This window comes from Apteryx rowi, unplaced genomic scaffold (assembly GCF_003343035.1).
Source record: "Apteryx rowi isolate R43461 unplaced genomic scaffold, aptRow1 scaffold_350, whole genome shotgun sequence".
NCBI classification, from domain to species: domain Eukaryota; kingdom Metazoa; phylum Chordata; class Aves; order Apterygiformes; family Apterygidae; genus Apteryx; species Apteryx rowi.
Window position 1 is genome coordinate 54,822 of NW_020449975.1, and position 15,277 is coordinate 70,098.

Below are 15,277 nucleotides of genomic sequence, written 5' to 3' on the forward strand. Positions count from 1 at the left end.
CCGGGGGCCGCCGGCGAGGGCGGCCCGGCCTGGCTGAGGCGGCGCCGCTGCTCGGGCGGCGTGTGAGGGAGGCAGGGACGGAGGCCTCGTCGGTATCCTTTAATCACCTGTGGCGTTTCACAGCACTTTTTTAACTTAAGTTGAAATTAGAGGAATCGCTGCCTACAGGCACAGTGCAACCGTGATGGCCATAAATTCAAATACTCAAAATGGCAGGGTAATGCTCCCTGTGTTGTACCCTACTGGAAGTGTGGCTCCTCCTGTCTTTAAGAGTACAGTTATCAGTGGGAAATTTTCCTTTCTGTTGGACAATATTTCATTTTTGCTTTATAATTGCCAGCTTTCTGGAATTCTGAGACAAACCTGCTCCATGTTCTGACCTGGTATTTACAGTCTTGCTATAAAGGCGGTGAAATACTTATTCATAACCTTGCCAGGGATATAGATGTGAATGTGTGTGCATGTCTGTGTGTATATATATATAATATATATATATTTTATATATATATAAAATATATACATCTTCTTTGTTGGAGATACAGAAGTTCCATCTGAGGAGCAGTAAAACCCCTGCTCTTCCCCCCCCCCCCTTTTTTTCCTGTTTCTGGATGAATGTGTCAATTATCTGACAGTGTTGTCATTAGATTTTATTAATGGTGAATTGCAGTACTAGGTTCTTTAATTCTACTTTATTTAAAACAATTGATTCTGTTGTTTTTTTTTAATTTGACTCAGTGTAAAAACTATATAAATAAACAGGAACTTATCACTCTTTCCTTCTGAAGTTGCCTGGGAAACAGGAAAGATACCTAGTACAAAACAATACAAAATTGTTCCACTGCTGTTAATTTTGTTGAATGCTGGGGGCAGGTCTTACGTAGTTTTACCCACTGTAATACATTCTTCTTCTGGCATTTCTAAATCAGATTGAACATGAGATAAAGGGCCAAGGGTGCCTCAGTTCTAATTGCAGTTTTGGTGGCATATATTTGGATAGATAAATGCTTACCTTACAAAAATATCTCTTGTTCAACAATTGTACATAAGTTGAAAACATTTTGTACATAAAAGTACAGGGGAAGCAAAGATAAACATCTTTCTGTTGGCCTGCTCTGGAAATAGCTTTCACGTTTAATATTTGCTAATGGGTACAGTAAGAAGAGAAGACTGAACATGAATACTAAATGTCTTTAAAAGCACATCTTTATGAACAAGCACAGATAGATATAGGAAAATACATGAAAACATCTCCTTCAATGTAGAGTTTTGTGTCCTGACCTCTGCAGTGTTTTCCTGGGCTTTCGCACTTTGAAGCTACTAAAGAATGTATTACTGTAATACATCATTTTTTATGTCATACTAGTTCAAATTTAGGGACAAAAATTTGTGTTTATTAAAAAAAATAGAAGCTTGTGAAAGCATGTGCTGTATATGCACTGGTATCCTGGAGAAAAAGCTAACGGTGTTAAAAAGAGCTTACCCTCAGATCTTGTTCATTTTTTCTTCTCTGTATCTTCAGAAATAATGAATCTTTGTATCTTCAGGATACAGGATATTATCAAGTTGAAATAGTTTCTAGACTTTTTCAGTTTTGTTTAGAATGAATCCTTCTCTGAAATATTAGTAGCAGTTGTCTCTGAGGATTCTAGGGAAAATACAGATCCTGAATGACTGGGGGAGGCTGCGGGGGGCCCTAATCCAAAAAGTTAGCTATCCTTCCTCCCCCACTATCCTTTACAGGAAGGAGGACAGCAGGAGGACTGAGGAAATTATAAGCCCATCAGGCTCCATTCAACATCCAGAGAGCTATTAGCTAAATAATAAATAATAAAATGGCAGAACAAGTATTTATCTATTAAGTGTTTACAGCAAAACACTCAGCATCATATATACATGAAAAGCCAACATGAATTTGTCAAGAGTATATGGCAAATAATCTAATTTTATTCTTTAGCAGGACAACTGATTTAATGGATGAATAGGAAATAGTAGATGTGTCATTTTAAAGTAAATGTGCCTTTTTATGCTGTCCCACATAACTTTCATATAAAATAAGGATATACAATCTAGGGAAAAAAAGTAACCAATAGTTACTAATGAATGGTTATCAAAGCAGGAAGAGTAATCACAAGAAGATTCTATTTTGGCCCAAGAGCTAATCAGCATTTGTAGCAATAACTTGAATCATAGAATAAAAATGGTGTTCATAAAAGCTTTTTAATGACAGCATGTTGAAAGAAGTTACAAGCACACTGAATGCCAGGATCAAAATTAAAAATATTGAATAGGTTGGAGAAATCAACAAGAAGAAATTTAATTAAAAAATATAAAGCGCTGTCTGTAGAAAGAAGACATCAAATGCACAAATGCAAAATGAGGACTGATTGTCTAGGCAGTTGTGTTGCAGAAAAATTTATGGGATTACAATAAATGGAAAGTATTATAAACAACTAAATACAGTTCTGCATTGAAGAATATCATGAAAGGCACAAAAAGCAATGACATTGTTCTGCTTGGTGTTGGTCAGACATCATACGTAGTTTTCTGCCCAGTGTGGTGGCATGACAGAGAAATAAAAGTGATTCTTCATGACAGCAGCAAGACTGAAAGGAAGCTTAGAAAATGTGGCTTGTGGGGGAATTGGGTTTGTTTTATACCCCTTCCTCAGTCTTTCTTGTAGACAGATATCTCTGAATGTGTAGCAATTTACTAAAAAAATATCAACAGACCAACGTAAACTGAAAAGTAGGACAAGAAATAATGGGTTTAATCTGAACTAAAGGAGATTTATGTTGAATATTAGAAAAAAAAGTCCAAGTCTAAGAGTAATGAAGCACTGAAAAGGATTAAGCACATGGTTTGGTATCACCTTCACTGGATAAGTAAGAACACACTAGATAGCATCTGCCAGAACTGATCCAGCTAGTCTGGATTCTCCTTCAGAGAGGAGGATATATTAAATGATCTTTTCAGACAGTTTCAGACTTACATTTATACAATTTTCACAACTATTGAGTGGTTATTTTCCATTTCCATTTCCTTTCTGTTTCTAACAGATTAATCTTTTGAAATAATTTCAGTATCCAAAATCACCAATGTTTTTTCTTTTCTTACTAAGATTGAGTAATGATATTACTCATTTCACAAGAGTAATACTAAATTGTAGCAATGAGCCAGCACATTTCTTTTCAAGGGGTGTTATCTGATCACATTGCTTATTTCTTTATTAACATTACCAAGACTGTAAGCTGGAAAATCGAAATGGCTTGGCAGTATACTTAGTTCTGTCAACTGTAACAGGAAATGTGAGAAGTACTAAAAGAGGTGGCTCAGAAATACATCCCAAACTTTGAAAGCGCTATAGGCTTTCATCTCTCAAATGCAGAACAGGAGCTCTTAAAAGGCAGAGAATAAACACAGCAGCTCAAATAATTTGTTGAGTAAAAGCAAATATTTGATGAGGAAAGAAAAGGATTTGCCATACTGGAGAGGTGGCAGTCTGTGTCGTCTGTGAAAAATCTGTGCTGCTTGAGCAGTGGCAATAAAAATGTGAATACTAACGCAGCTAAAATAGCATGTCTCCTCTCTCAGTTTTAGAAGTTTTTCCTTAAACTGTTGTAAATGTCTTAAACTGTCATGATTTACCTTAAACTCTTGAAGACAAAATCAGTGGAATTTTGCTATTTAATTTTTCTGACTTAGTTCCTAAGCTACATGTGGCTGGATGCTGGAGGAAGTATCACTGTGTGCTGCTCATGTTCTGATACTCTTTCTACACATTCACTACCAGCCACTACAAGGCACTGAGCAGTGGACTAGATGAACTCTTGGCCTAATCAATATGGCAGCTTTTATGTATGGCCAGACTGTGGATGCTTGACCCTAGCAGAAGTTTTAATAATTTGCTTGTCTGAATTTTTTTCCTGAGAGCTGTTTTAATGTTGACTGCAGTGACTTGCTAGAACTCCTCTGAAGAGCTAAATGCCTACTCAACAATTGTTTCAAAACTTCTTAGTGAATTGTCAGAGGCGTCGCTATTTCCATAGCTACTAATGGTCTGTCAGAGCAGATTCTGTATTTTTGGAATCTTCACGGTCTTGGAAAAACATACTGTGATCATAAGGGAGAGCCTGAGTACAGCACAGAGCCTGTGTCATGCCTGCATCAGCATGATGCTGCCTTTAGGCTGGTTAGGCTGCTGAGAGCATGACGTTTGCTGACATGGCTACGCTACTACTCAGTCCTGAACAAGCGCAGCTGTATTGCAAATACATACCAGCTTCCTTAGAGACTGATTTGATTTCTTAGATTAGCTTTGTGGTATGAAAATGTACACAGTTAGGGTTAACCATAACCTGCTGACACTATGTTAAATGAGCTGTGTATTTATTGTCTGTAGTCAGTGTTTAAGATGTGCATCAGGGCAGAATAATTTTCCAGTTAAGTTTGCATAGCGCCCACTGTAGTGGTTTACCCACTTAAATGATCCAAAATAGTAACATCAGTGTTACAACATCAGATAAATCAATAAATAGGAAGTTTTTGTTCTCTTTCATGGTTAATATTGTTTGGAGTTTTTAATAACGTTATTTTCTGTAAGCATGGCTGAAATTGCTTGGGTTTTATGTGATGTGTTTGAGATGAGAATGGAAGAATATTTTACTTGTTAGATATCACTTGTAAGTACATAGAGTTTTCTCATGCTACAAATTTGTTAGACATTCAGTAAAACATATTTGGCAAAAGAAAATGGTCAGTTATCTAATGATATTCAAAGGAACAAATTAAAAGCATGTGCTTACTTGCGTCATGCATTAAGTGGTGCTTTATGTGCTGTTTATCTTTGAAAGTATGATACTATGGGCTTCTGAAGGAGTAAGAATTAGTTGCTTTCTTAATGTTTTTTGATGCACAAAATGTTCTATTTTTAATGTATCATTTGGTAGTGCTGCTGCTGGTTGTTTAGGAGTTTCAGTTGCAAGACTCCATCTAGTTATTCAGAATGCTTCTGAACTTAAGCTATTTAGGCTAAAGCTGCCTGTTATTTTCTATTTCATGTTGAATAACTTTGGAATGCTGGTGCAGAACTGGTTGGGATATTTCCTAAAATTAACATGGGGAAAAATACGTTATTGCCAACATAGTAAAAACAATTAAAATTCTTAAATTTTATTTTCAGAAATTCTAGCACCTTCATACTCTAGGGAAAAAAAAGGATTTGGCAAGGAGATCATCCTAATGTTAAGACCAAATCTTAGGATAGTTTTATGGAAACCCATCCAACTGGGCCAAATTACAAATCTCTGAAAAACATGTTTGCACATCCTTAGAGTGAGTTTGTTAGAAGTCATCATCATTATTTGATCAAAATTCCATTTGCACTGATCATGCTTTCTGTCTACACTCCATCATTTAGCTACATGGACACAGCTGGGCTTTCCATTCAGCTGCTACTTCCACAGGCTGTTAGGACTATGTCTGTTATGGGAATGCTTTCCACTTACTAGATCTCAATGTGTAGCTGGGCAGCATCCTTTTTTCATCTCAGGAATAAGTGTCTTAAATAAGTGCCTTCCCTTTCCCCTGCTCACATCTCCTGCCTTCCAGCACCCTGGGCATACTACCCAGGCAAAACTGGAGCTTTCATAAAGGGAGCACCAGTCCGCACAGTTGGTGGACCAGGGCCCCTGCATGTGCTGCAACACATCAGCAGGTAACTAGATGAATCTGTGGCACTTAGTACTAAAACGGAGCACTTGGAGCTCTTATTTTCTCAAGCACTCCTCAAAACTCTTAAATGTTCAGGCAATCAGAGAGCATAGGGAGGAGGAAACAGTAACCTCACTGGCTTAAAAAGAAAAAGAAAAAAAGTTATCATCAGAGAACCAGAATGGAGGAATGGGGTTATGTTTGAACATAGCATGGACAGGATAGGCCTGAGACAAGAGAAATAAGATCTGAAGAGACAACAGGAGCAAAGAGGAGGGAGCAGAAGCATGGTGGGGAGAGGACAAATGGTTGCCAGCCACTATGGAGTGCTTTGGAACATGAAGTGTGGCCTACCTGAGTTTCAAAATGCATCTGCTGGTTAGCAAATGCCTGTGAATCCCACTGGCAAAATGAAAGAGTCCCTAGCTTAGAAAAAAGTCTTACCCTTCTTGCAATCTTAAGATTGAGTTTCCTTTAAAGACTTATTCACAAACTAATGCTGCACTCTTTCTAATCTGGAAAGTCAGAAGTACTATTCCTACACAACTTAACTATTCAGACAGAACTACTGAGTTGGAAGGGAAGCAAAATACTTGCCTCCTTGACCTCTTAAGCTTTGCAAATTATTCTATCACTAAGTTTAGAGAACTGTGTCCTGGTGCCCAGGCAACTAGAGAAACATATTTCACTGGGGATTAGCTGGTCAACATTCTGAATTTCTATTTCATAGGAAATGCTGACACTTCAGACCTTACAGCTGTGGCAGAATTTCAAACTGAAGTGTAATTCCTGGGAACTGGTCACCTATTTCTTGTGCATTCTGTGACTGCACAAAAGACCCCGTGAACTGACCAACCTGCACTGCTTCATTTCTACTGTCTGCTGGTCAAAGCTAAATACTGCACACACACATTGGAACTGGCAGCAACCTACTACCTAGAAACATATCCATCAATAAAGAGGCAGAAAGTGTTTGATGAACATGGAATGAGGCACTAACAAAATGTAGAATTAGGTTGTTTGAAAAAATGAATGGTGCTGTGGATAGGAGTAGTTCATCAGTGCAGTGAACTACCACAAGAGAAGGTGCTATCTGCCTTTAAGGATGCTTGCGGGATTTTCATGTTTATAAAACCTTCTCCCCTCTTCAAAATTAAAGCCAAGGAGAAAAAAATGGGGATAAACAAAAAGCAGCTCTTTATAATCTGGAACAAGGCTCTTTAATATTTTCCTTAGCATCAAATGTAAACAAGGTTAGTGACATATCTGATTAATCTCTTCAGTTTTTAAATATAAATGTTAGGCTCAAAGGAAGAGATAAAGGGTTTTAGGCTTCCTGATGAAAGCAACAGACAGTCCCTGAGAACAGTTATCTTGTTGATGCTTTTAATAGGCAAAATCTGAACTAGGGCAGAAACGACCTGTTCTCAGCCTAACAGAGGGATCTGACTTGCCATTTTGTTTCCTACTATACTGGTGTAGAGGTCCCAGAGAATGGCATGAATCTACAAAGAACAGAACACTGCAGTCAAGACTTGCTGTGTAAATTTCAAAGCAAAATGTTTCTCCAAACTGCTAGCTATATTCTTTTAAGTGTTACAGAACTGTCAGCATGGCTTTATTCAACAATACTCAGCAATTAGAGACCCCCAAAAAGCAGCGGCATTGGAGGTTTTATTTGAAGGTCTTCAAATGTTGAATTTGTTAAAGCATGAAAGGAAAATACATGCACTATTTATAATTTGTCCCACTTCGGTCTTTTTCTCATGATCTGATAAATACAAAACAGAAACAGCAGGAACAGCAAAAAAGCAGGAAGCTGAAGCAAAAAACTATCACAGATGATATGACGAGGCATGCACCATCCTGTATCTTTTTTAATTGTTCTTAAAGTGATGCCTTTGTTCCAATAAAGTTATGAAATGAGAGTATGTCTAACTGATTAAAGGCAATGGACACTATATTTAGGACATATTACTAGGATTTTTTGTCTATTACAGAGCGTTATTCTCTGTTAACATCTTTTGGACAAATTATAGCTGTAACTCTGAATTTAGAAATTCAATATATAGTAGTGTGTTTGAATGGAAAAGACTTGATCTCCAAAGGAGATTTAAATAAGCATTATGGATATTTTTACTTTTTCAAAAATCTTAGTGAAACAATCAGCAATGCAATTTAGTGAAAGTAACTAGTGATCAAAATTTAAAAATAAAAACCTTTAAGCAAATAAATTGCATAAGTTTATCTTTTTTATCTCTTTTGTATCAGAAATTGTCTGGTTTCAGTTTAGAGTGGTTCCAGATCTATTTGTTCAAAATTTATTGAATGACTTCCTCCTACAAATAAAAATTCATCACAGATGGTCATGATCAGTGTGTGATCCATTTATTGAAATTAAAAATTGCTGTTTGGTTTACTTAAGTACATGGGTAAGCTTCTGAAAGTCAGAGAACCAGAGGAGTAAGCAGACTTAGTGAGGCTATTCATACAAATATGAAAGCTCATAAATTTGAATGATTTTTAAGACAACTTTTTATTTGTCAAGACTTCTGAACATGCAAATGTGTGGTAAAGAAAATGATCTTCAGTGCACTGATTATTATGTAAACATCAAAGACTACCAAGTCTGAGTGGTCACATGTTTTTAACTCTTCATTTAGCCCTGTTAAGTCATATTAAATGATATTTCAAAATACAAAAACTCTTGCATTATCTTTAATGTTACTCAAGTAATCATCATAGTGCTGCTGTAAGATTATAAATCATGAACGTTTGTGTCCAAAAACTCCTACACCATGCATGTTTGAAGACTAAAAGTTTTATGATGTGTAAACATTTAAATGAAAAAAAAATGCTTTAAACAGTATTTGCTTAAAATCATCTACTGTATGAATTTTTTGTGTTTTATGCATAAAAATCTCTTAGATCTAGCCTTTTATAATTAAAAAATGATGCCATATCAGCTGCTAAAAGTAGGCACACTTCTATTCATAACTGGAATGCAAGACCCTAATTGCCTGAAAGTTATATAAAGCATGTGGTTCTTTACCATGACCTGAGCACTTATTTTTTAAACTATATTTGTTTTACTGGGGTGAAAATATCCATTAAAAGACTCGGCATCCCTGACCTTGTTCTTAATACAGCAGCCATAAAATACTGTTCCTGTAGATGACAAATTAAAAAAACTGGCAGGAACGTTACATGGATGCATTTACATTTTGGTGATATATTTTTTCTTGTTTTTTGAAAAAAACCCCACATTACTTTTAAGGTGGAACCAACACCACAAGACAGCTGAGCTGAACTGAAGGCTCACTGCCAGCCTAAGTGTTGGTCCAGCCCCTCCTCCCTCAATTTTCCTCCTTAGCAGCACAATGCTGCCTTCCCCTTGCAGAGGCTCTGGTGCTCCACTCGCTCCTCCTCCTGTGGATTTGGCTCACTAAGCCAGCAACACCAACTCAGTAACTTTCTGATGGTTTTCTGAACTGAACTGGCTCTCTCAGAGGTCAGACAGCAAGGGAGAGGGCAAAATACCACCGAGTAATAGAGGAAAGAGTAGTAAATAGTGGGTTTCACCTTTCAGTGGCACCAAGTTATTAGACTAACATAGCCTTTTAACCAAACATGAGCTCATTTTCCCCATGAATCAAGAGAATTTTTTTAAACAATCTTTTAAATAACCATTGTCTACCTACACCTGTACTAGAAGTTACTGTTATGCAGCACAAAGTCGTAATGATTCTTGTCTGCCACAGCCCTGGTTTAAGGCAATGAGCATTTATTAAGGCTAAAAGGAAAGAGACATTGAACATATGGTTTTGTCATCCTGGCAGAAACAATAAAAGCCATTGACCAAAGTGCTGCCAAACATATCACAGCAAAGCATGGAAAGAAACTCAGGGTTTTGGACTAAAGGGCTTCCCTGAACTGGAAATACAGGGACTAGCAGTTGTCTTCATGTGCTAAAGGAAGGAAGAACCAGAAAAGGAAAGTTATTGTGTCCTAAGGACTGTAAGAAGTGGAGCTTACTTTGGACAGAGTACTTTCTAGGAAGAGAAAACTGGATCTCTGACTAGAAAAGTGCCTGTATGCTCCTTCTATAGTGTTCAAGGAAACACAGTTGGTCTGCGTTTGTAAATCACTTAAACAGTGTTGAAGAAACACCTCATTCAAATTGCCAGCTTTTCTCTTATCAAAAATAACCTCGGAAGACTACAGCTATGAACAAGCGCTTTGAGCAAAAGATAATGCAAATGGAAGAAAGACAAATGAGTGACTCCTGCCATGTCATTTGGTTTTCTGAAGGGTCAAGAATTCTTTTATAGAATAAATTAAGTTTTGTTTGCTGTGAAGATATATTTGCCTCCTTGGTTATTTTTCCAAGCATGGTTTCAAATGCAGAACGCAGCTTCTCACTTCCTAGGCAGTGTTTCTTGTCAAGGACAATTTAAACCAGTATATTCGATCTAAAATGTCCTTTCAGTTTCTGACTGGAATTGAAAGCATTGGCTTATAAAGCATGCTTTAAATGGCTTATGTTGGTGTTAACAAATATCTTCACTTGTGGCAAAGTACTTTCATAGATGAAAGACAAATTTGAAGATCAAATAGTTAGTTGGCATGCTTCGTTAAGGATCAAATAGTTAGTTGGCATGCTTTGCTTCATTCGTTGCACAGTCCCTGTAGTTTTATAGAGTCATTTTCTGGCTGGTATATACTGAAGTGGTTCAATGAATCAAGATGGTGCAAACACACTGGTGAAACATCTTGACCCTAGAATATTTCAATGAGAGCAAAGAGATCAGAGGAGAAAGAGGAGTTTTGCCTGAAACCCTAGAAGTTTTTGCAAGCCACATATAATTGACTGGTTCGAAGAATCCAGTGTATGAATTTTCAGCCATAGCAACTATATTCCTCTTGCAGATGCAGAATCTTAAGGAGGTTTTGTTAGAAGAAATAGAGTAATTCTTCACTGCTCCAGCAAGAATGTTGAGATTATCTTCAATATGAGAAAAATTAATTAATGAACTAGAAGAGTGTTTCTGCTCATGACTGTGTGGAAGTTTTGGGGAGGGGGGTTGGTTTTTTTCCTCTGCATCTTCTAAAAAGTCCTAAATCTTGTGCATTGACTATTAGTTAGGTTATCAAAAACATTTAGGTAACTTGAGTTACCTTCTTGATGAACTTACAAATTTTATATATAGGAAGATCAATAGTTTCAGAAAACACTGAAATATTTCTGTATTTTATAGAAGCCATTAAAGTTCTTTGCAATAACATATGAAAAATTTAGATCATTTGCTGTTGGATTTGCTAACTGATAGAACTGTAGCTAGCTATTTGCAACTAAATTGTAAATAATTCCAAGAAAAATCTTGATACATTTAGAATGAAATTAGATGTTATGCTACCAGTTTATGCTTGGCAGGTGTGTCATACTTTTTCAAATTCTTTTAACAGTTCATTCACTGTTGCCTCAAGGAACACTTCTGAATATCTTACTGTGAAACATATGGTACCTGCATATTAATTTAACATTTTTGTACACAGGACTTCATTCTTCAGCTTTTACTCATTTTGCATAGTTCTTGCTTGTGCAAAGAATGCCATAGCTGACACTAAAATATTTGTGTGAGTAAATAGTACACACAGCAATGGGGGCTGTGGGACCATTCCCTTAGCTTGCCAGAGTTCAATCTAGGCAGTAATTCAAATACTGGCTTAACATAGCACAGTGAGACACCAGTAACTGTATTCTCTTATTCTTTTTGTTTCAAATGTACTAAAGAAAAGCAGGAACAAGTAAACAGATTCCTAGTTTTATAATGTGAGAGAGAGAAGCACAAATGGGTTACTGGCATTTGTTGTATCTGTAAGTCTGCTTTTAGCTTTTCCTTTAAAAAGGACAGGGTATACTGTAACTACCCCGAAAAGCTTTTTCTGAATACCTCCTTTTCTAAATCTTTCACTGGCTGAAGTAGAAATGGCCTTGTCACAGACACAGCTGATGACACCAGTTCTCCCTTTTTCACTTCTAAGCCTGTGACATATAATTTTCCTGTTCAGGTAGTAAAAAATATAAAAAAAACCCTAAATAACTCCCTTTTTCAAAATGTTGTTCTCTTGCAGAAAAGAAGAGAAGGCTTCATTCTTCCTGTATTACATTTTTTGCATGTCCATTCTGCTTTTGACATCATTTGTTCAATATGGAGAGGAAGAGTAGGCTAAGGAGCCAATGAATAACTGGATTTAAGCTAAAAAAAATTACTTTATTTTTCTCTCTGAGGTAAGTTTCTTGGCTTCATAATAAGCAAACCTTTTCTTTTCATGTCGCATAAGTGAAAAAGGCAGGGTAAGTAAACTCTGGGACAAGAATCTCTGACTTGCAGCCCAACACTATTGTTGCAAAAACAAAATCCCAGCCCTAGGAAAAGCTGGTGGGTCAATATCGCATCGTTACTTGGCAGCAGTGATCTCACTAACATTTACGATGTGCATTGAACAAACCATAGGTTAAGGGGTTATGTAGAATTCCTTCCAACTTTGTATATTACACAATGACCAAACAGGAATTACGAAGTAATAGTCTCTCATGAATTTAAAAATATGTATCTTTTAATAAATTAATTGGATACTGCTTAATAACATTGACTGAATAAATCTATCTTCTTTCAAGAAGGAACACTGAACAAGTTGATGAATGGTTTAAGGAAACATAGTGACACTATTGCTTCTGCAGCAATTTCTGTATTTCTTCTTGAAATGTTATTTTACCCCATTTTTCATTAGTGTATTATAACAGGATTTTTTTTCAAAAATTAAAATTGACTCCCCTCCGCCCCCTTTCACTGGCAGTGGCATGCAAGTGCCACAAGCTTCAATAAAACTCAAGGAGGGACCCTTTTTCCAGAAATGCCCAAAAGTCCTTCAGTTAAAATGTAGAATACATCCATTGAAAAAAATAGGCAGAAATAGAACACTTCTATTGAAGTAGCTTCCACAACTTTCCAACAGTCTGAAAGCATCACTGAAATGTCTGTTTTTTATGAACACCTCCACCATGCAAAAGCTCAAAACCTTGAGCGGTGAGGATTAGTAAAAAGCATAATTCTCTCTCCTCATCGTGGATGCAGTTGTACTTCTTGTAAACAGCCTGGGCAGTGCTCAACTGGACGATGAGAACTTGCATATTTCACCTTTCTTGAGAAAGCTTTCCTTTAAGACTGTCTTCAAATTCTGCCCCTAGCGCTTGTATTATTTAGGAGTCAAATGTGAACAGTTATCCTACAGTAGCTCTAGCTAACAACTGTGTGTATTTCTGAGAAAATCTTTCTGTTTCATGCTGCATGATTTCTTACTCAGAACCTTTTTATTTAGCAAATTGCTGCAATAGCCTAGTTTTCTGATATATTACTGATAGATTAGGGTTGGGGGAAATACCGAGTGCTTCCAGAGCACTCTATAATGCTAACTGAAAAGAAAGCAAAAACTAGCAGGTTTTGTTCATTAGTGTTGTTGAACTGAACTCTGTAATTTGTGCAAGTTCTTCTTTGAGTTTGGAAGACATTGTGTCTGTGTGGACCAGAACATCAAGAAATATTGAACTCTATATTGATTTCTGGTGTGTGGAGTTAGCAGTTGCTTTTCCAGAGAGAAAAATCTATTGGAAAACATTGTCCCAGAGGGCAAGAGTGTTGCCATAGCACTCTGGAAATGGGCCATGAATACTAGGAGTCATTCTTAATAAAGCTTTCTAGCTTGAAGAAGGCTGCAGCCAGGGACTGTAGTGTGGTAATTCTTTACAATGATACAAGTGTTAGCAACTGAGATCCAAGCCATCAATGAAATAATAGTGAGAATACTTTACCTTTCTTCTAAATAGGCCACAGAGTTCTGTAATCGTTATTTATAATGCTGTTGGCTCATATGGTCTGTTATGGATCACAGAGGGCACTTAATAATAAATATGGATTTGGATGGGGCAGTGCTGCCAAAATAATATGGTTCTCCGGCCTCTATGAGCAGCTGCTTTCTATACCAACAGAAACAGTAAAAGTTTGTGCTATTTCTCAGAAATTCTTCTTGTATTTGGATATTCTGGTTGGTAATGCTGCATCTGAGCTATCAGGCTGCTGTGCAAATGGTTAATAGCCCTTCTTTTTACTAAACTCCTAACCAACATTGATGAAATGAAGCTGTAAAAATCACATAACTTTGAACCTTGTGTTTTAATATTTCAAGTTAAATCATGCCATTACAGAATATATTTAATTGTGCATCTTTTTTGATACAGCATAGAACTGAATTTAGAGCAGATCCATCCAATAGTTTTTCATAAACAAGTGAAAGAATGTTGTTGTGAGTTTAACATTCAGCAAACTCAAATTAGTTTTCAAGGGAGTTTTATTTATATAGTAACCAAGTAAACACTGCATTTCTTAAGATTACCCTTCCCAACATATGCATCATTTGGAATAACACAAGCACTATAGTTTCTTAAAAATAAATGTAACACTAGGAATGTGAAGATGACCTGAGTAACATTACGTCTCTATTGTGCATAAGATGCCATTTTTATGATAAGATTTTTCATCTGAAAGCACAGCAGGAAGTTTTGGTTGTATTCATTAGAATTTTTTTGAAAACAATAAAATTTATCGGTTTTCAAGTCAGAGCTGTGGAAAAGACCTGGTGTTAAGTACTTTCCTGGGGCCTACCTCTGTCTACTGTAGCAGTTTCAAAACCATACTTTAAAATGTTACGCAACATACATAAGTGCTAAATTAATTTCCTTATCTTTTCAGATGCTTGCTACGTGAGCTCTTCAGGTGCTTGAGGATGCCTGGGAGAGTGGATGATGATTCATTTGATTCATTTAGGATGAATCAAGATGTTTTGCTCAGTTACTTTTGTTTTGAATTTTGTAATACTTTGTAACACTTGCAGCTGTTCTATTAATCTAACTTGTACCATTAAAAATGACAGTTACGAAACTTAAAATGCCCTTGTCCCATCTGTCCTCCCTACAGCTGGATACGACGGTTTTTATTACATACCGCTCTACCCTTTGGACTCTTCCCTCATCCAACGCACGCCATGGATGCGGCTACAGCTTCCCAATGGCTGGAAAACGTTAAACACAAAGCGGCGAGTGGCCTGGCGGCCCGAGACAGCTCTTACCACACAGCGGGGCGCGAGCGGCCATTTCGCGAGGGGCAGCGGGGCAGCCCCTGCCCGCCGCGCGAGGGCGCAGCGGGAGCGGCCATTTCGCGAGGGGCAGCGGGGCTGCCCCTGCCCGCCGCGCGCGGGGGCCAGCGCCTGCTTCCCTCAGAGACGGGACGGCCGCCGCGGGCATGGCGGGCCCCGCTCCCACCCGCTAACCCCCCGGCCCGGCCTGGCCCTCCGCGGCGTCCCCGGGCCCTGGCCCGTTCCCCGCCACGGCGTTTCCCGCTGGCGAGGGGCGCTGCGGGGCGGCGGCTGCTGCGGAGCGAGCATCACGGCGGCGCCGGAGGGGGCCGCTCGGGAGCTGCGGCTGGGGCTGGCTCAGCAGCAGCCGGAGAGG